Source organism: Palaemon carinicauda, unplaced genomic scaffold (assembly GCF_036898095.1).
Source record: "Palaemon carinicauda isolate YSFRI2023 unplaced genomic scaffold, ASM3689809v2 scaffold155, whole genome shotgun sequence".
Classification (NCBI taxonomy): domain Eukaryota; kingdom Metazoa; phylum Arthropoda; class Malacostraca; order Decapoda; family Palaemonidae; genus Palaemon; species Palaemon carinicauda.
Genome location: NW_027169092.1, coordinates 152,846 through 174,277, shown reverse-complemented (window position 1 = coordinate 174,277; position 21,432 = coordinate 152,846). Strand labels below are relative to the sequence as shown.

The 21,432-nt window shown below is 44.9% G+C and overlaps 1 pseudogene; it reads left to right on the top strand.

Moving 5' to 3' along the window:
* LOC137635648 (tRNA (uracil-5-)-methyltransferase homolog A-like) overlaps window positions 1-17,777 on the top strand; it is a 50,071-nt pseudogene extending 32,294 nt beyond the window's left edge.
* Window positions 17,778-21,432: the final 3,655 nt, after the last annotated feature.

The window sequence follows — 21,432 nt, the reverse complement described above, 5'->3', positions numbered from 1 at the left end:
ACCTGTGTGTGAGGGGGAGGAGGGGTAGCTAGCTACCACTCCCCTACCCCCCCGCTAACTAGCGCGGGGGTAATACACCCTCGTTAAATTCTAATGGCTCGCCATTTCAGCTACGCTAAAAGTAATACCCTTTGTAAATAGCTAAGGTTTGTATGGTTAGGAAAAATACAAATTATCTTCGAATTTGTCATGTATAAAATTTTCTCAAAAAAGTTTTAAATCTTGAAAACCAAAGTTCCTAGCGTCTGATGAACCTAAAACTTATATCGACAAAATATAAATATCTCTATTTAAAACTTTACAATTATGTTGTAATGTCTCGGACATGGTATTGGTCAAATGAGAAATTATTGTAAAGTCAAGTTATTGGAGTGTAGGTGTTGTTATTATTATTATTATTATTATTATTATTATTATTATTATTATTAGCTAAGCTACAACCCTAGTTGGAAAAGCAAGATGCTATAAGCCCAAGGGCTCCAACAGGGAAAAATAGCCCAGCGAGGAAAGAAAATAAGGAAAAAAATGCATATAAGTAATGAACAATTAAAATGAAACATTTTAAGCTACAACCCTAGTTTGAAAAGCAAGATGCTATAAGCCCAAGGGCTCCAACAGGGAAAAATACCCCAGCGAGGAAAGGAAATAAGGAAAAAAAATAGACTATATCAAAGTAATGAACAATTATAATAAGACATTTTAAAAAGAAAAGGCTCCAACAGGGAAAAATAGCCCAGTGTGGAAAGCAAATAAGGAAAAAAAATAGACTGAGTAGTGAACAATTATGAGATATTTTAAAAACATACATTTTAATAATACAAGAAGTATTGAACAATTAAAATAAGATATTTTAAATAACGTTTTATTCTGATTTCAGAGAACCGGGTCCGAAAGATATCGAGTTCGAGCATCTGTGGGGGGAGGAGTACATCACCGAGACGGTCCTCGGCAAGACGCTCCACATCTCCTGCGAGTCCTTCTTCCAGGTACGTAACGCCCGAGAGATATCTCTGCACGTTGACTCGTTGATTTCAGGTGTTGAGATGCGACGAGTGAGAATTTTCAATACAGGTCCTCAGCTTACAAATTTGATGGTTTTTAAGAAGCCGGTTGTATGTCAAATTGCTTGTAGATACCTTCTTCTTCTTCTTCTTTGTCTGCATCTTTTCCCACTTCTATGTGGGGTCGATGTTTCTGGTCAGCTTTCTCCATCTACCTCTGTCCCACACTTCATCACCGGTTAATCCCTTTGATCGAAGGTCATCCTTGATACAGTCCATCCACCTTCGCTTTGGTCTCCCTCTCCTTCTCGTTCCCTGTACCTCCATTTCCATCACTCTCCTTCCAATATACTGTTCATCTCTTCTCATGACATGACCATATCACCTCAGTCTACTTTCTTGGATCTTATCTGATAGTTCTCTAACTCCTGTGGTACCCCTAATTACCTCATTCCGTATCTTATCTCTCCTTGTCACCCCTCACATCCATCTCAACATTCTCATGCTGTGTTACACTTGACTGGCATGAAGTGCAAAGACACGACTGTTGAATAACACTGTATACAGATATAATTGTAGATATAATTTTATTAAATTTTGGCTTAGGGTAGGCCTAATCTGAAATCCATGCCTATGATTTCCAGCTGCAAAATTCAACGAAGTCTCGTTTTACACAAATTGAATTTCAGGTTATTAAATTATCATTTGTTCCGTAACCGAAATACAAACCACGCTATTTACAAAGGGTATTACTTTTAGCGTAGCTGAAATGGCGAGCCATTAGAATTTAACGAGGGTGTATTACCCCCCCGCGCTAGTTAGCGGGGGGGGGTAGGGGAGTGGTAGCTAGCTACCCCTCCTCCCCCTCACACACACGTGAATACTCACTTTATCTTTTGGCTCGGACTGTGACAGACGTCTCTGTCTTGGTCCTCGCTTGGCAGCCATTGTCTGTTTTGTCTTTACTTAATCGCTTACTTTTCATTTACTCAATATATATGTAAACATGTTTTCATGTTTGTATATATATTTGAGTATAGAAATAAGTAAGTTTCCTTTTCAGATGTGTGTGTGTAGTGTACGATATCTACGTGGAGGCCTCGGCAGTTAGGCCACCACGGCGTATTTTATGGGTGGCGATCGAGTTTGACTTATGTCTTTCTCTCTCTCTCTCTCTCTCTCTCTTGAGGTCGTTCACCCTTTTACTACGTGTTACTACGCCCTTGTAGCCTAGCTTCCTTTCTGTGTGGGGGGTTGCTACGCCGTACGTTTGTATCAATTAGTTATGAATCTAATTGTAGTTGTTTTTTGTTTAGAACGATTCCTTTCGGGGTTTTCGTTCTTTCTTTAGTGTTCATTCATTTTTAAATTACATAATTACATAGTTACATAATTATAATTGTTATAATTCTGTTTTGGTTACAGCTCTCCTTCCGCGAGTGTAAGTGGTTGTGAGGGCACGTGCCTGTTGTGTAATTCTTGTTCCTTTTCCTCGGGATTCCTCTTCGGAGCCTTCCCGGGGGAATGAATGTGTACTAATATTATTTGTTTTATTTATTTACAGTTACCGATATAGTTCGTTTCTGTAATATAGCAACAGTGTGAGCTGTCTGGTGGAGTCCTGGGGATTCGGCTGTTGCTGCCTCCCCCCTTGTATTTTCGTCAGGGGCGTCTCTCCTTCTACTGGTAGTACTCCCGTGTCGACGGACAGCTCTCCAGTTCATTTTAGAACAGTCAGGAGGCTTGCCTCCTTGGGCGGATAACTTTCCTTCCGAGGGAAGTTTTTCCTGTCCAGGCTTGAGTTTTTCCCCTTTTGGGGGGTTCTTCTCTTGCCTTTTTTTCGTGCGACTATGCTCTTGGTGCTGAGCGGTCGCACCTGCAGTTTCGCTCAAGGGGCTGGGCAACTGCAGGAGCTCCTCTTCGGAGGATTGCTCCTTTTAGGTCACTGGCTGACCAGTCTCTCCTACGAAGTGTTTCTCTTTCGTTCGCGAGAGAGTACACTCATAGAGACTCCTCTTCGGAGGTTTCTTCTGTTGCCGTTGCTATTGGCCTCCCTCGCCGTAAGGCCCACCGTCCGCCTCGTCGTAAGGGCCTCTCATCTCCCTATAAGGGTGCTTGAGGCGCCTTTTTGGATCTCCGTTTGCAGCCTACAACTCCTTTTTTTCGATCTTCCGCCTTGGTGCAGATGGACAGCAGTCTGATCTCGTCTTCCGACGGGCAACGGTCTTCCCGACGGACAACGGTCTGCCCGACGGACAGCGGTCTTCCGACGGACATCAGTCTCCCGGCGGACAACGATCCCTTCGGGGCAAAGGGTTGCCCCCACGGGGGTTCTTCCCTTGCGTGTCAGGGTTTCCCTGCGCGCCCTTCTGCTCATCAGCGCTCTCCTGTTCGTCAGCGCTTTAAAGATGATCTTCCCTGCGGTTCCTGTTGGTTCCTGTTACGTGCCCTGTGCGCCCACGTTCGCCCTCGCGATCTAGAACTTCGGTTCAGGTCGGGGTCAAGGACTCTTCTTCTTTGCGCAGGCTTCCACGCGTAGCCTTCTGCTCGTCAGCGATCATCAGCTCGTCAGCGATCATCAGCTCGTCAGCGATCATCAGCTCGTCAGCGATCATCAGCTCGCCAGCGATCATCAGCTCATCAGCGATCTCCGGATCGCCCATGTGTGTTACAGCCGGCGCGCCAACGTTCTCCAACACTTCTGAAGGAACATGGTTCGCCAGCTACTAGCTCACCTGCGCATGCTGATCACCATCGCGCGACCCTCAACTACGGATGCTGATCGCCATCGCGCAACCCTCAAACTGCGGATGCTGATCGCCATCGCGCGACCCTCAAACTGCGGATGCTGATCGCCATCGCGCGACCCTCAAACTGCGGATGCTGATCGCCATCGCGCGACCCTCAAACTGCGGATGCTGATCGCCATCGCGCGACCTTCAAATTGCGGATGCTGATCGCCATCGCGCGACCCTCAACTGCGGATGCTGATCGCCATCGCGCGACCTTCAAACTGCGGATGCTGATCACCATCGCGCTACCCTCAACTGCGGATGCTGATCGCCATCGCGCGACCCTCACCTGCGGATGCTGATCGCCATCGCGCGACCCTCAACTGCGGATGCTGATCGCCATCGCACGACCCTCAACTGCGGATGCTGATCGCCATCGCACGACCCTCAACTGCGGATGCTGATCGCCATCGCGCGACCGCACACCTGCGGATGCTGATCACCATCGCTCAACCCTGCGCATGCTGATCACCATCGCGCGACCCTCAACTGCGTATGCTGTTCGCCATCACGCGATCGCCCACCTGCAGAGGCTGTTCGCCATCGCGCGACCACCAACCTGCGCATGCTGATCGCCATCGCGAGACCCTGGCATGCTGACCACCATCGCGAGACCCTGGCATGCTGACCACCATCGCGCGACCCTGGCATGCTGACCACCATCGCGCGACCCTGCGCATGCTGATCACTGCTCGCGATCGCTCACCTTCACACGATCGCTCACCTGCGCATACTGCTCGACCATCGCGTCGGCATATCACAACACCATCACCAACCTGTGAGTTAGCGCTCACCACCGATCGCTTGTTGATCCATATCGCCAGCAGTCCTCCTCGCCCACGCGGCAGCGCGTTTCCTCGCCATCGCGCTAACGCTTGCGTTCGCCGCCTCGGACTCGCTCGCCTGCGCGCCCGCTCGCCTGCGCGCCCGCGCGACCGCTCGCCTGCGCGCCCGTGCAACCGCTCGCCCGTACAACCGCACGACCACTCGCCCGTGCAACCGCACGGCCACGCTCATGCTCTCCAATGTTCGCCCACGCGTGAACCAACGGTTTTTTTCCATCGCGCAGACGGATGATGTTCCGTCGCGCGAACCTACAGTGTTTCTTCGCACAAATGTCGGCTTATTTTCTTGCAGTATCCATTGCTCGTCTATGGGTTATCGCCCGCCGACCACCAGGAATTCCCGTCGCGCGAGCTCCAGAGCAATTGCGACCACGATTCCCAATGGGGTTTTCGCAGCATGACCAGCCTGGCGAGTTCTTCTGGAGCGTATTTCCAGAACACTGTCTCACCCCGTAAACACAGAGCATGGCACTTGCAGAATAGGAGAAACTTAAGAGAGATCTGAACAACACTCCTCTATTCCTGAACCTGGGTTAGCCCTTCCCCGTCATTCCCTGGAAGGATTTTTGGGGGGGGGGGGGGGGGCTTTCCGTTCGAGATTTCTCCATCGGACAAGGGGTGACTGCTTACCTCTTCCTCTGGGAGCTTACCAGGTTCTTTCCCTCCTCGGTTACGGCCCGAGGTTTGGTTCAAGGAAGCTACAGGAAGATCAAGGGTACTTTCCTCCTCTCGAGCTCAGGCACCTTGGCCTTTCGTCGTTAGTATCTAACTTGCGGACAAGCTCGATGTTGTACCATCTGGACGCGCTGACTGAGGGCTTCCTTCGGGTGTCTCATCTGTGGAGGTCGACGACCTCAGACACCCTTCCATCCTTGAGAAGAGTTTGTTTGTGCCCAAGGACAGAGACTTAGACAGCTGCTGTGCGGAGTAAATCGACTTCCGGTTTCACTCCTCCAAGGCGCTTTCTTCCAGACTCTGCAGGGCTCCAGCGCCTTTTCTTTCAACCACGTCGGCCTAAGTTATCGGCTACGACAACTGGGACAAGGTGTCCAATTGCAGTTTCCTCCTGTCAGGAACAGATGGCACGGGAGACTCCCCCGGGGGGGCATAGTCCTAAAAGGAGTTCACGAACTCTAGGATTGCAGGTTTTTCGCTGGGAGGATGCTTAAGGTTACTCATCCGAATGACAGCTTCCCGATGCCCATTCCCGCATATTCTCTGTGAGTAGCCAAGGATATCGCGCCTGCCGTCTCTGTCAGCGAATTCAGTGTCTCTGAACCTCTATGCCATAGCGTCAGCAGAATTGCCCGGTTGGGCAGAATGATCCATACCTTAGGCGAAGGTCTTCCTTAGGATCATCGACGGCTTCACCCCCGGCCCCCTCAGTCGATCCTTTCTTGTAAGGAAGGATCTGAGAGGGGATGTCCACAGTCGACCTCTCAGCCCAGATCAAGTTTGTCGAACAAACTTCGGCCAGCAGAATCGATCAGACTGGTAACGAGGCGACAGGACTCCTTAAAATCCCTGGATCGGAAGGACGGGTACTTTCAGTTTCCATTCCATCCATCTTCCAGGGTGCTCGTCGAATTCAGCCTAGTCTGCAAGTATTCCTGCTTATGATGCAGTGTGGCTATCCCGCCGTGGCATAGCAGGTTTGTTTCCCCAGAGAACTCTCCCTGCCTTCCTCTTGGCCGCTCAGGGGCAGGCTTCCGCTCCCTCTGCTGTTTGGAGGGCTGGTCAACTCCTGTAGGCTCGGGTTTCGACCTTCTTCAGCGCCGGGACAAGCTTCCGGATGCTTACCAGGAGTGTGGGCTCATTGTATTTTGCTTGGAGCCTTCTCTTCCTCTGCCTCAACATCTGGAGTATCTGGCCATGATATTGAGTCAACCGCCTTACCACATTGGAAACCCCGCTTCTCGTCCATCCAGCAAGGTTAAGCAACGTCGGTACTTGGATGGGTGACCACCTGGGGACGCCAGATTCTGTTACCACATCCTCCGAGCCTTCCTTTCGGTTGACTGTGGCAAGACTGAGGAGAGTCGCAGTACCTGTTCTCAGTCAAGCAGAGCTTTCAGCCCTACCTTGGAACGTTTCCTAGTTCTTCTTTCCTCATTGACCCGTCTATAGTCCGAACGGTCGCCTCAGGATAAGTTCCATGTGGGGCGATCCAAGTTCCGGTGGCTTCAGGCATGTTTAACCGGACTCCCTGGCCCTATGGGACCAGCGGAACTATTAGACCTGCAATGGGTGTTGACCTATGGAGCCTCTTGATGGTAGTGGATATTCTCGTCCTTTCCCCACATTCTTGATGCGGTTCTCGGACTCGTCAAAGGAAAGGGGGGGGGCGCATGTTCCGGTCCAGGCCTATGGTCAAGACCTGAAGGATACCTCTCCATCATTCAGGCAGGCTTAGGGACCTTAGTCTGGCCCCTCTTCAGATCCTACAGCTACTGCCGAGTGTCCCCGTTGCGCGTCGACTTCATTCTAACCAGCAGGGGACGCATTTTCACACCTTCACATCTTGCAGTAGAGATACCGGGATGATTGAGATTCTCTCAATACCACCATCGGCTCTCTCATTCCAGGCAGGGGAATGTTTCTCTCAGACTATCCGAGCAGAGCCTCATAGAGAGAGTGTACCTAGGGGTCTTTGACCTTGGGTAACCAGCAAGTGCTGGTCTGGGGGACCTGATCGCGACAGCTTGGAACCTCAAGCTTCCGCTAGTCTTCCCCCCAGTCTCAGTCCCCGAGACACTGGCAAGATGCATTCCGGTGATGGTGGGACAACTTCGACGCCTGCGTCTTCCCTCCTTTTTGTCTGCGGACAATGGGCCTCAACAAGACCAGGTTGTCTGTCAACCTTTCAATGGGAGAGCTCCACTGGGACTACGCGCAGAACGGTTTCTGGACCCTCTGCTTCCCCTGACGGAACTCCCGGGAGAGCTTCTCCCACGGCGCAGACTACTCAAGCAACCACACTGCGACATCTCTCCCGAACCGGGACGTCGCTTCGGCTTCATGCCTGGAGACAATACGCTTCCTCCTCTAGAAGAGACAACCCGCTACAGTCGCGGTACGGAGGTCGCGTCATCTGCGATAGTCATCCACAGGGGTCTCCCAGGCAAAGTGAAGAGTCTAAGGTGGTTGGTGCCGTGGGAGATACACCCCTTCCCTTGAGGCCTCTTCTCCAGCAATAACAGTCTTATTGCCTTTCGGCGGGAGGAAACTCCTTTCGCTCTCGGCAATGAAGCCTGTCGCTCAGCCTTTCCCTGACCTTCAGGCTTAAAGGGATAACTTTCCTGCCCGCTGGATCTATCCTCGCTCAAGCGAAGCTACGATCGTCCCTGCCCTAGTCGGAGGAAGACCTCCAACTTGGAGCATGGCTCGGACTTTTAGTCCTTTAAGAGATCTTCTCAAGACCCCTTTTACGACAGGCCTCGGATTGTATTCAGCCTTGGGTCTTCTGCTCACTCTGGCCACGGCCAGTGTGTAAGCAATCTTCTTGGTCTCTTACTACTCCCCCCTTTCTAAGGAAGAGGGGAAGGCAACATTCAGGCTCGCTCCTGAGTTGTTGGCTAGACTCAGAATCTGAGGGTCCCGGCCCTTCGGTCCGATTCATTCAAGATTTCGAGTCTCCATTCTGTGTCTGATGTCCCAAGACCTTCTCTTTCTTGCCAGTAAGGAATCGAGAGGTTAGCGCTGGGAACAGCTGCAGTTTGTCCTCAGTTGCAGCCGATTTGGGAACACAAGGAGGACATGGGGGGAGAGTCACCAGTATACCTCTTCAGCCCGGACTCAAGGACATTCATCTCGTCCTGTCTTCAGACCCTCCCCCGTCATGTCGCCCTACAGCACGATGTTGGATACATCGCAACGTCCCTTGTCTTCAAGTAATACTACTCTGTGACGCAGGTGCTACAAGCTGGAGTCTGGAAGTGTCTGATGACCTTCGCAGCCCGCTTCCTGCAGGGCGTGACCCACAGGAGTCTCGATACGTTTTCTATCGCTCTGCGGTGGCTACACAACAGCTGGTCTAACCTCAGGCTCCCTTTTGGACAGGTAGCAGAAGGTTGAGGGCATTGTTATCAGGTTTTAGTCTGCATGAACGAAAGAAGTATGTCTGGCCCTTACTTCTTTCTTCATCATCCCCTCTACGGGGAAGCAGCATCCTGGTCTCTGCATAGCTGACCTCGAACCTCTGCAGGTAAACCATGCTTCCTTGTGTTCCGAGTATCGAGTCAATACTGTCGCGTCCCCCATACCCTGACGAGGTGGTATTGGGAACGTCCTAACCCAGAGTTCCTTCTGGAACTCCAGGTCAACTGCCTAGGACGAGTCACACTTCTTCCTTCACACACAAGCTTACGTAGGCCACATGGTTCCTTGCGGAGCAAGGAACTTGTGAGGTGCAGGGACTCCTTTTCTCGAGTGCGATTCACTCGGATTCTGAGTCCCCGGGTAAAGCCAAAGCCAGTATGGCTGGGGACTTTCCACCCTTCCTAAGGGATAAGTCACCCTTTGTAAATAGCGTGGTTTGTATTTCGGTTACGGAACAAATGACAAATTCGAAGATAATTTGTATTTTTCCTAACCATACAAACCTTAGCTATTTACACATATTTGCCCGCCAGCCCTGTCCCCCAAGACAAGTCCTACCTCTAAGTGAAAGTGAGTATTCACGTGTGTGTGAGGGGGAGGAGGGGTAGCTAGCTACCACTCCCCTACCCCCCCGCTAACTAGCGCGGGGGTAATACACCCTCGTTAAATTCTAATGGCTCGCCATTTCAGCTACGCTAAAAGTAATACCCTTTGTAAATAGCTAAGGTTTGTATGGTTAGGAAAAATACAAATTATCTTCGAATTTGTCATTTTTAAATATTTAACTTAGCCGGTGAATATATAATAGCTGCTACTCAGCGGCTCGACAGAAAACACACTCAAAAACTCGCGAGCGATCGCTATGAAGGTTGCGGGTGTGCCCACCAGCGCCACTATCGGCCAGATACCACTCTTGCATGTAAACAAACCCTTCAATTCTTCTCTGTCGACCTTGACGACAAGACGTATCATTACTCGCTGTAGAACCTGGATTTTTTTCTCAAATTTTTTGGTGAAGTTCTTCATTTTGGTTTGAGCTTTCGCAGTGCAGCTGTTTTATCTTCATCTAAAATCTTGAACTCGTTTTTGGATAGATTTAATTTTTGATGACAAGAGAGAGAGTATGGACTTTCTTTGACTTTTAAATGGCCGACTCTTCCCTTAGACGGAAGTGTGTTTTAGGCTTTTAGCAATTATCTTATCACGTTATAAATTAATTATAGATTTTCCTCTATATATTTTATATCTCAACCGCCTTTATTAGGCCTCTTCGATTAGCTTTCCATTTATAATAAACATCAAAATAAATTTTAATGATTTGTTTATATGCGACCTTTCCTGAGAGTAGGCGGTCCTAACTTGGAAACCGAAGTTAAACAACGTTGAGCCCTTTTCAATCGTAAATAACTTTTACAGAACTAATGATTTAAAACTTATTAAATGAAATTTTTTTAGTAAATATTTTATGAAAGTTTTTTTCTTTGAATAGTCTTCGTACTGTTTCAAAGATGAACTAACGTTTAGTTTATTTATGCTACGCAGTTTGCGCTCTTTGTTACGATAGAGAGAGAGAGTATCACGGTTTCACTTTGCAGAAAGAGTAAATCGATTCTGACGTTTTGTTCATTTTTCTTTCAAAGCTTAAATGTTTTAAATACTATTTTAAAGGAACTTTTTAATTGAAAAACCTTTCAGTTTTTTCCTTTGGTCAAATAACCTGTTTATTGACGAAAGGTAAGTGGGCTCTTCTCTTCGGGCGAAATCAAGAGAGAGAGAGAGATAGAGACGGAGAGAGAGAGAGGAGAGAGAACGTTCCGATCTTTATTCTCGTCCCAAGCGTGTAACGTTGTTCTCGAGTCAGCTTTTTACTCTCGTCCCTAGTCTCTGTACGGGGAGAAAGGATAAAACGTTTTTAGTTTTTATTCTCGTCCCAAGGCACTGTACGGTGAGAGATTGAAAACGTAGTTTTGAATGAACTAGTGTTAAGTCTCCTTCCCAGCCACTGATCTTTTTATCTTAAAATATGTTTACTGTTTTTTTTTTGCTTGTTTTAATGTGCTTACATTATACGACTGATTTCGCAATTATAACCTTTTGATGAGGGTAGAATTGCGTGCTTCAGGTAGAAATCAGTTTTATTCATACCTAATGTGAATTGTTAAAAAATTCGATTTCAGTGAAATAAGTGCAAAACAGAAAATCGTAGTGATAAAGTGATATTGCGCAAAGTGTTATCAGTGTTGCGACCGAGGGTTCATCTGTTCGTGCCTGTCGTTCGCCTAGTCCGGGACCTCTTGCAAGCTCCCAAGCCCAAGCCCAGGGGAGAAGTAATGTCGTACGACTTATGGGTTCGAGAGGCCTTGATCAGCGAACAGACATTCCCTCTATGGTATCAGGCGTATCTCACCAAGATCGCCCCTACCATTAGACGAGAGAGACGATTTTCTCCTCGTCATCCGAAGGCTTTTCGCATAAGAAACCGTGGAACAAGGTTTCGAGGCCCTTTAAGCGAAAGTCAGTCCTTTCAGAACAGGTCCAGCGTCCTGGTTTTAACTATTAGGACAGCTCTGACACTATGCAGTCATCGGAAGACTGCTCGCCGCCTAAACAAAAACGTAACACAGGCTCCGAGAGTCTTTATGTAGGCAAGGTTTTGCAGTCACAGACGTTACCCTCGTCTCTTACCGCAACCATTCCCGTTGTTCCTAAATGAGTTGTACGGCAAGACATGCAGAATAAGCTTGCCTCTCTTATGGAAGACTATTCTGCCGATAAGGTTCACGTTGATCCTAGCCGTTTATCTCATCGAGATCCTGGCCTTCAGCCGCCCAAACGAACCTTTGTGCGTCCTGTTGACGTTGGCGTAGCTAAGTCACGTCAGTCACGATATGTAGAGCCTCACTCGATGCGGTCACGTGTTGGCTTTCAGCCGCATTTGGACGTTAGGCTGCTTCCTAATGCTCCTGTTGACGTTCAGGACGTTCGCCAACCAGCGGAGTTGACTTGTTTTGACGCTGAGCGTCAACTACCGCAGTCTAGAGTTGTTTTGACTGCTCAGACTAGGCAGTCAAAACAGTCTCGAGTGGACGCCCAGCGTCCTCCCGCACCTGTTGTTGTTGACAGTTCACAGACTGTTAAGCAGTTACATGACGTTGCGTCCTGGTCCGCTACTAATGCACCAGTGCGTGTGGACTCTGCTTGTCAAGCATTGACACCACGGCAGGTCTCTCCCTTGCTTGAGACTCGGCTATTGTCGGACAAGATTCCTTCAGATGAGGAAGTTGCTGTTCCCCCTCCTACTGATATTCCCTTGAGGACTCTGTCAGACGGAGAGGAGCCTAAAGCTGCTTAGCTCTCTATGGACTTTAAATAAATCATACTGATTTTTAAGGATCTTTGTCCAGATCTTTTTGTAACTGCTGCTCCTCGTTCGCCTAAACGTCAGAGTTTACACTAGGCCTAGCTACTTCGAAACCGTTGTTTTTATAAGCTAGTGCTCTCTAGCTCTTCTAAGAGAGCTTTACGTTTGCTAGGCGACTGGTTTATCACCAGGAGGAGTTTGGGGGAGACAGCCTTTGCTTTCCCTACTTTTAAGCTGGCTTATAGAGCGAGAGTCTGATATGACACTCATAGACTCTCCCTGGCGCCTGGCCATGAGACGCTCCTAGATTTTATGGTCGACTTCAGAGCTAGACCATCTCCTGTTAGGAGTCTTTTTTCGAGCGTTTGAAGTTTTGCTGTACAATTATGTCATGCATAAACAAGGCTTTCAGGGATGGCTCCAATGATCTGACAGCCACGTTCTCTGCAGGAACATGTTCCTCAGGGATGGCTCCAATGATCTGGCAGCCATGTTCACTGCAGGAGTACGTAAGAGGCAAGTGCGCTCAATGTGTTCATTGTCAAGACAAACTTAGTCTACCAGGCTGTCTTGACAGCATTAATGGAAGGCGGCTGGATGGTCTCTCTCGACCTTCAGGAGGCATACTTCCACATTCCTATACACCCGGATTCCCAATCGTTTCTGAGGTTTGTTTACAGGAATGTGGGGTACCAGTTTCGAGCCCTGTGCTTTGGCCTCAGTCCTGCTCCTCTCGTGTTTACAAGGCTCATGAGGAATGTGGCAAAATCCCTCCATCTATCGGGGATCCGAGCCTCCCTGTACTTGGAAGACTGGCTTCTCAGAGCATCGTCCAGTCTTCGCTGTCTGCAGGATCTACATTGGACGTTGAGTCTGGCCAGGGAGTTGGGACTTTTGGTCAACCTAAAAGTCCCTACTGATCCCATCCCAGATTATTCTATATTTGGGGATGGAGATTCGCAGTCCAGTTTTTTTCGGGCTTTTCCGTCTGCCACCGATTAGAACAAGCCCTGCTCGAAGTCCAACTAATGCTGAAAAGATAACGTTTGTTCAGTCAGGAGTTGGAACAGTCTCGTAGGGACTCTCTCATCCCTGGAGCAGTTTGTCTCACTAGGGAGACTACACCTTCTGCCTCTCCGGTTCCATCTAGCCTCTCACTAGAACTAGGACAAGACTTTAGAGACGGTATCATTCCCAGTCTCCGAACCAGTGAAGGCATGCCCTAAATGGTGGGACAGCAATATCAGTCTGAGAGAGGGACTATCCCTAGCAGTCAAGAACCCAAACCACGCGTTGTTCTCCGACGCGTCGGATTTGGGTTGGGGTTGCGACCCTGGACGGTCGGGAATGCTCGGGTCTGTGGACCTCAAGTCAGAAGAGCATGCACATCAACGGCAAGGAGCCATTAGCAGTCCACTTGGCCTTGATGATATTCGAAAGCTTCTTCGAAACTAAGTGGTAGAGGTCAACTCAGACAACACCACAGCTTTGGCGTACATCTCCAAGCAAGGAGGCACACACTCCTTCACGCTGCTCGAGATCGCAAGGGACCTTCTCTTATGGTCAAGAATTCGAGGCATCTCCCTGTTGACGAGATTCATCCAGGGGGACTTGAACGTCTTGGCAGACTGTCTCAGTCGGAGGGGTCAGGTGATACCCACGGAATGGACCCTCCACAAGGACGTGGGCAAGAGTCTTTGGGCTACTTGGGGTCAACCCACCATAGACCTCTTTGCCTCCTCGTTGACCAAAAGGTTACCAATCTATTGCTCTCCAGTCCTAGATACAGAAGCAATCTACATAGACGCGTTTCTACTGGATTGGTCTTTTCTGGACTTATATGCATTCCCACCATTCAAGATAGTCAACAAGGTACTGCAGAAGTTCGCCTCTCACGAAGGGACAAGGTTGACGTTGGTTGCTACCCTCTGGCCCGCGAGAGAGTGGTTCACCGAGGTACTTCAATGGCTGGTAGACTTTCCAAGAAGTCTTCCTCTAAGGGTAGATCTGTTACATCAGCCCCACGTAAAGAATGTCCATCAAAGCCTCCCCGCTCTTCGTCTGACTTCCTTCAGACTATCGAAAGACTCTCAAGAGCTCGAGGCTTTTCAAAGGAGGCAGCCAGTGCGATTGCAAGAGCTAGGAGAGCTTCTACCATTAGAGTATACCAGTCGAAGTGGGAAGTCTTTCGAGACTGGTGCAAGTCAGCATCTGTGTCCTCGTCCAGTACCTCTGTAGCCCAAATCGCAGATTTTCTTTTACATCTGAGAAAGGTTCGCTCCCTTTCAGCTCCCACGATTAAGGGCTACAGGAGCATGTTGGCTTTGGTCTTTCGACATAGAGGCTTAGATCTTTCCAACAATAAAGATCTCCAAGATCTCCTTAAGTCTTTCGAGACCTCTAAGGAACGTCGTTTGGCAACTCCTGGATGGAACTTAGACGTGGTCCTAAGGTTCCTCATGTCAGACAGGTTTGAGCCATTACATTCAGCCTCCCTGAAGGATCTCACCCTCAAGACACTTTTCCTAGTGTGCTTGGCTTCGGCTAAAAGGGTCAGTGAACTTCATGCCTTCAGTAAGAACATCGGCTTTCCTACAGAAAAAAGCCACTTGTTCACTTCAACTTGGTTTCCTGGCCAAAATGAACTGCCTTCTCGTCCTTGGCCTAAATCTTTTGATATTCCTTGCTTATCAGAGATCGTAGGCAACGAACTGGAAAGAGTATTATGTCCTGTAGAGCTCTTAAGTTCTATTTAGCTCGTACTAAGTCATTACGAGGTAAATCTGAGGCATTATGGTACTCAGTTAAGAAACCTTCATTGCCTATGTCAAAGAATGCTTTGTCATATTTTATCAGATTTTTTAATACGAGAAGCTCATTCTCACTTGAATGAGAAAGACCGATGTTTGCTTAAGGTTAAGACGCACGAAGTTAGAGATATAGCAACCTCCGTGGCCTTCAAGCAAAATAAATCTCTGCAAAGTATGATGGACGCGACTTTTTGGAGAAGCAAGTCAGTGTTCGCGTCATTTTACTTAAAAGATGTCCAGACTCTTTACGAGGACTGCTACACACTGGGTCCATTCGTTGCAGCGAGTGCAGTAGTGGGTGAGGGTTCTACCACTACATTACCCTAATTCCAATATCCTTTTTAATCTGTCTCTTGAAATGTTTTTAATATTGTTTTTTTGGGTTGTACGGAAGGCTAAGAAGCCTTTCGCATCCTGGTTGATTTGGCGGGTGGTCAAAGTCATTTTTTGAGAGCGCCCAGATTAGGGGTTTGATGAGGTCCTGTTGTATGGGTTGCAGCCCTTAATACTTCAGCTCCTGGGAGTCTTTCAGCATCCTAAGAGGATCGCTGGGCTTCGTGAGGAAGACAGACTTATAAGGCAGAGTAATCGAAGTCAACTTCCTTACCAGGTACCTATATATTTTGGTTTTGTTATATTGATAACTGTCAAAAACTTTTAGCTTATACGCTGTAAACTTAATTAACTCTGGTCTCTACCCACCACCTTGGGTGTGAATCAGCTATTATATATTCACCGGCTAAGTTAAATATTTAAAAATGATACAGTGAACCCTCGTTTATCGCGGTAGATAGGTTCCAGTCGCGGCCGCGATAGGTGAAAATCCGCGAAGTAGTGACACCATATTTACCTATTTATTCAACATGTATATTCAGACTTTTAAAACCTTCCCTTGTACGTAGTTCTGTTAACAAACTACCCTTTAATGTACAGAACACTCAATGCATGTACTACAGTACCCTAAACTAAAACAGGCACAAATATTAAAGGTGATTTTATATCATGCATTTCCTAAACATGCTAAAAAGCACGATAAAAAATGGCAACCAATGTTTTGTTTACATTTATCTCTGATCATAATGAAGAAACAAACTGGAGGTAGAGCTTTGCTTATTACCCAGACATATTTCCCATACTTTTCCCTTAGAACTACATCACATCTTCCTACTTTAGATATATATATATATATATATATATATATATATATGTATATATATATATATGTATATATATATATATGTATATATATATATATATATATATATATATATATATATATATATATATGTGTGTGTGTGTGTGTGTGTGTATATATATATATATATATTTATATGTATACACATATACATACCTACATATATACATAAATACATGCATACATATATATATATATATATGTATATATATATATATATATATATATATATATATATATTACTGTATATATATGGGTTATGGAAAAAATCCGCGAAGTGGTGAATCCGCGATGGTCGAACCGCGAAGTAGCGAGGGTTCACTGTATTTTAATTATAAAATAAATTTTTGAATATACTTACCCGGTGAATATATAAATTAAAGGCCCTCCCTTCCTCCCCAATAGAGACGCAGTGGGACGAGAAGAATTGAAGGGTTTGTTTACATGCAAGAGTGGTATCTGGCCGATAGTGGCGCTGGTGGGCACACCCGCAACCTTCATAGCGATCGCTCGCGAGTTTTTGAGTGTGTTTTCTGTCGAGCCGCTGAGTAGCAGCTATTATATATTCACCGGGTAAGTATATTCAAAAATTTATTTTATAATTAAAATATCATTTTGCTGACTATATTAACCCTTTTACCTCCAGCCTATTTGGAACTTTCCAACCCTTAACCCCCAGGGGTTATTTTTTATTCAAGCACATTTTGCAGTGTATATTTTTCAAATTGCTCTAACAGCCTTAATTTTTGTCATAGAGAGGTCAAGTTGGTCTCATTCTCTTGGAAAATGCCTGAAATTTCTCAAAAAATTATCAAAAAAGAAAAAAAAAATTGTAAATAGCAGTTTTTTGCAAGGACATACTGGTACGTCCATGGGGGTAAAGGGATGAGTTTTGTGAAACGTACCGGTACGTCCTTTGGGGGTAAAAGGGTTAAATTACATAATATTCTTTTATTCCATTATACTAGATCTGGGATTTAATGATTTCAGTTGGATTTGAGTTATATCTCCGAATGGTTCTAAGTTGAGGATCTTAACCCTTCTACCCCCAGTGGACATACTGGTACGTTTCACAAAACTCATCCTTTAACCCCCATGGACGTAGTGATACGTCCTTGCAAAAAAAATTATATTTATATATTTTTTTTTTTTTTTTTTTTTTTTTTCTTTTTTTTTTTTTTTTTTTTTTTTTGATAATTGTATTAGAATCTTCAGGCATTTTTCAAAATATTGAGACCAACCTGACCTCTCTATTACAAAAATTAAGGCTGTAAGCGCGATCTAAAAAAAAAAATATTGCAAAACGTGCTTGAAAACGGAAAACGCCGGGGGGTTAAGGGTGGGAAGGTTCCAAATAGTATTGGTGGTAAAAGGGTTAATTGTACACGTCTATTACTCTCCTCATGACGAGAATAAACAATTTCAGGTCAACACCGAAGGATGCAAAGCGCTGTACGAGACCGTGGCGTCCTTCTCTGAATTGGACGGCACCTCCGTAATCCTCGACATCTGCTGCGGCACGGGCACCATTGGAGTTTCCCTGGCCGATGTAAGTTCATCTGTCCTTGTTTTTTATGTTGTGTTATCCCAGTTTAACTTTTGTTATTTGAGTATCAACAGGTCAATGTTAAGAGCTGAGCTTGACTCATTGGGCTGGTTATTCTTCTCTTTTTAATAATAAAAATAATAATAGAGTATTAAGAAATTCAGGTTATTGGAAATCAAAGAATTATCAAGGGTTGGTCATTGTAAATCAAAGAAACATCAAAATTTAGTCATTTTAAATAAAAGAAATATCAAATATTTGTCATTGTAAATCAAAGAAACATCAAATCTTGGTCATTATAAATCAAAGAAACATCAAATCTTGGTCATGGATAGTCAAAAAAACATCAAAATTTAGTCAGTTTAAATCAAAGAAACATCAAATTTTGGTCATTGTGAATCAAAGAAACATCAAATCATGGTCATTGTAAATCAAAGAAACTTCTTAGTTAAGTTTTGGATAGGCCTGAATTTTGCTTGATTGGTTTGCCACTATATTCTTATCTTGACTCTTTCTTATAGAGAACAATTAATGTCACTGAGGCAGCCATTATCTTCAATCAAATAATAATAATAAGTTTATTGAAGCCATTTTTCAATTGAAATCTCTCCCCATACGTGATCTTGTTTTCCACATTCCCTCTTCAGAAATGCCTGAAAGTCTACGGCATCGAAATGGTCAAGAAAGCTGCTTAGGACGCCAGGCACAACGCAGATTTGAACGGCCTGGACAACGTCGCCATTTACACCGGGAAGGCGGAAGTGAACATGAACGCGGTGCTGGCGTAATGTGCCAAATACAAGACAGTCGGAGTCGTCGATCCGCCACGAGCCGGACTGCGTGAGTCATTGGATTTTGTTATTCTCGTATTCTGGATATTTTGAGACTCTTTTGGGCTTTCTGAAAGCATTAATTCCAATAGTGATATGATGTTAAATGCCTATGAAACCGGAGAATTGATTTACAAACAATTAAATCCTTTGTGAGAATTATTTTTATTACCTCTACCAAGGAGGTTGGTAAAGTAACCTGCTTTTATATTTATATTCATTTGTCTGTGAGCAGGAATATGTCAGAACTTCTTGGCCAGATTTTCGCCAGATTTTCGCCAGATTTTAACAACGTATAGATATTACGCTATGCAAAAACCCATTGAATTTACTAGATTCTAGTTATTGATAGTGATATACTGTGGATTCATTCACGGTCAGCACATGGAAAAAGAGAAGCTTGGTGTGTAGACGGTACTAAAATATTAACGATCTTCATTGGCAAATTATTATAAAGTACAGGTGTTTAATTCACAATTCACAATCAACATATCAAAAAGGAAAAGCTATGTCTGTAGACGCGAGTGAAATATGAATGATCTTCATTGGCAAATTATTATAAAGTACAGGTGGTTAATTCACAATTCACAATCAACATATCAAAAATGAAAAGCTAGGTCTGTAGACGCGAGTGAAATATGAACGATCTTCGTTGGCAAATTGTTATAAAGTAGATTAATTCACAATTGATATATCAAAACGAGAAAGCTTCGTCTGTAGATGGTAGTAAAATATTGACTTTCTTCATTGGCAAATTATTATAAAGTAGATTAATTGACAATCTTTATTGGCAGAGGTCTAAAACCATTGACTTCTCTGGTTTATATATAGTATGATGTGGCCATCTACATTCAGTAAAACTTTATATTCTAACAAAGTGTCAATCTCCCAACAGCCGAGAGTGTGATCAGAGCGCTCCGCAAGTGCGAGAACATGGATCGGCTAATCTACATGTCGTGCGATCCCGACGGTGCCTTCAAGAATTTCGTGGATCTCTCTCGACCGAAGAGCAAGAATTATAAAGGAGAATTTTTCGTTCCAATCAGGTGAGTCTGTTAACTAATTCGAGTTGTCGGGCATTTTAGAGGAAGACGAAAATACTAATGTGTAGCGAGCATACAGTATTGATCGATTGTAGAAAATTTGTGGAATATTTTTTAGTTTTAAACAGGTTTTTTTTTTTTTTACGATAAGTATTTAAAGCTTTCAAGATCTCCTGATGGTAAATTTCTAATGGCACATACATACATATACCAAGGCACTTCCCCCAGTTTTAGGGGGTTAGCCGACATCAAACAAAAGAAAAAAAAAAGGGGGGGGGCCTCTCCTCTCTACGTTCCTCCCAGCCTGACAAGGGAATCAACCGAGTACGGCTGGTACTGGTAAACTCAGTTGAGTCCCTGGTCAGACTGGGAGGAACGTAGAGAAGAGAGGTCCCCCCTTTTTTTTTTGTTTCTTTTGTTTGACGTCGGCTACCCCTCAAAACTGGGGGAAGTGCCTTGGTATATGTATGTATGTGCCATTTGAAATTTACCATCAGGAGATATTTCAAGTGGCAAAAATACAAATAATAATTGATAAGAACAACAAGTTTGTGGATTAAAACATGCACCGGATATTGTAATTGACCAGTCTGTGGATAAGTTATGGCTGTGAAAAAAAGCTACAAAAGTAACATAGTATATTTTGCCTAACCGTCCGTGCCTGAAGGTTTAGACCAACAAAAGTGTCTGGAAACGACATAGTTAAAAAAGTCGTGAATCGTCAAGTCTATCATCTTCATTTCATTGCCGAGAGGGAATTTGAATGCTGTAAACCACCATATAGTAATTTAGAAGTTTTTTACATCTGGTTAACCCTTTTACCCCCAGGCTATTTGGAACTTTCCAACCCTTAACCCCCTGGCGTTTTCTTCTTTTCAAGCACATTTTGCAATATATATTTTTAAATATTAAACTTAGCCGGTGAATATATAATAGCTGACGTCTCCGACGGCTCGACAGATTCCCAAAAACTCGCGAGCGATCGCCGTGAAGGTTGCGGGTGTGACCACCAGCGCCGACTATCGGCCAGATACCGCATATACTTGTCAACATCTCCAGTTCTTCTCTGTCGGTCTTGTCGACAAGTTGGTTCCACTCGTTTTATGACCTCGAGTTTTCTACCGAATTGGTGAAGTACTTGGTTTTGGTTTTATTGCTTTCGCCGTGTTGGATTATTCAATACTATCTTCAAAAGAAATGCTTTTGAAAGGAGAGGAAAAGTGTTTTGCCCTTGCTTTTTTTTTAATCTCTGGTTTTTCCATAGAGAAAAGATGGCCGACCCTTCCCTCAGTGTACGGAAGTGTGTTTAAGGCTTTTAGTAATTATTTTATCACTTTATAAATTATTGTTGATATTTATAGATTTTCCTCTATATATTTTATATCTCACCCGCCTTTATTAGGCCTCTTCGATTAGCTTTCCATTTATACTAAACATCAAGATAAATTTTATGTTTTGTTTATATGCGGCCTTTACCTATTCCTGTAGGCGGTCCTAACTTGGAAAACGAAGTTAAACAACGTTAAGCCCATTCAACTTTTATTTTTGTAAGTTTAAACCAATTGCTCTGTAAGAGTTATGAGATGAATATTTTTTAGAAAATATTTTAAGAAATATTCTTTGAATAGCCTTCGTGCTGTTTTTTCAAAGATGAACTAACGTTTGGTTTATTTATGCTACGCAGTTTGCGCTCTATCATTACGATAGAGAAAGAGAGAATCACGGTTTCACTTTGCAGAAAGAGTAAATCGATTTTGACGTTTTGTTCATTCTTCTTTCAAACTGAAGTGTTTTAGATACTAATTTAAAGGAACTTGTTAATTTTCTTAGTCCTTTCAGTTTTTTCCTTTGGTCAATTAACCTGTTATTGACGAAGGGTGAGTGGGCCATTCTCTTGTGTGTGACAAGAGA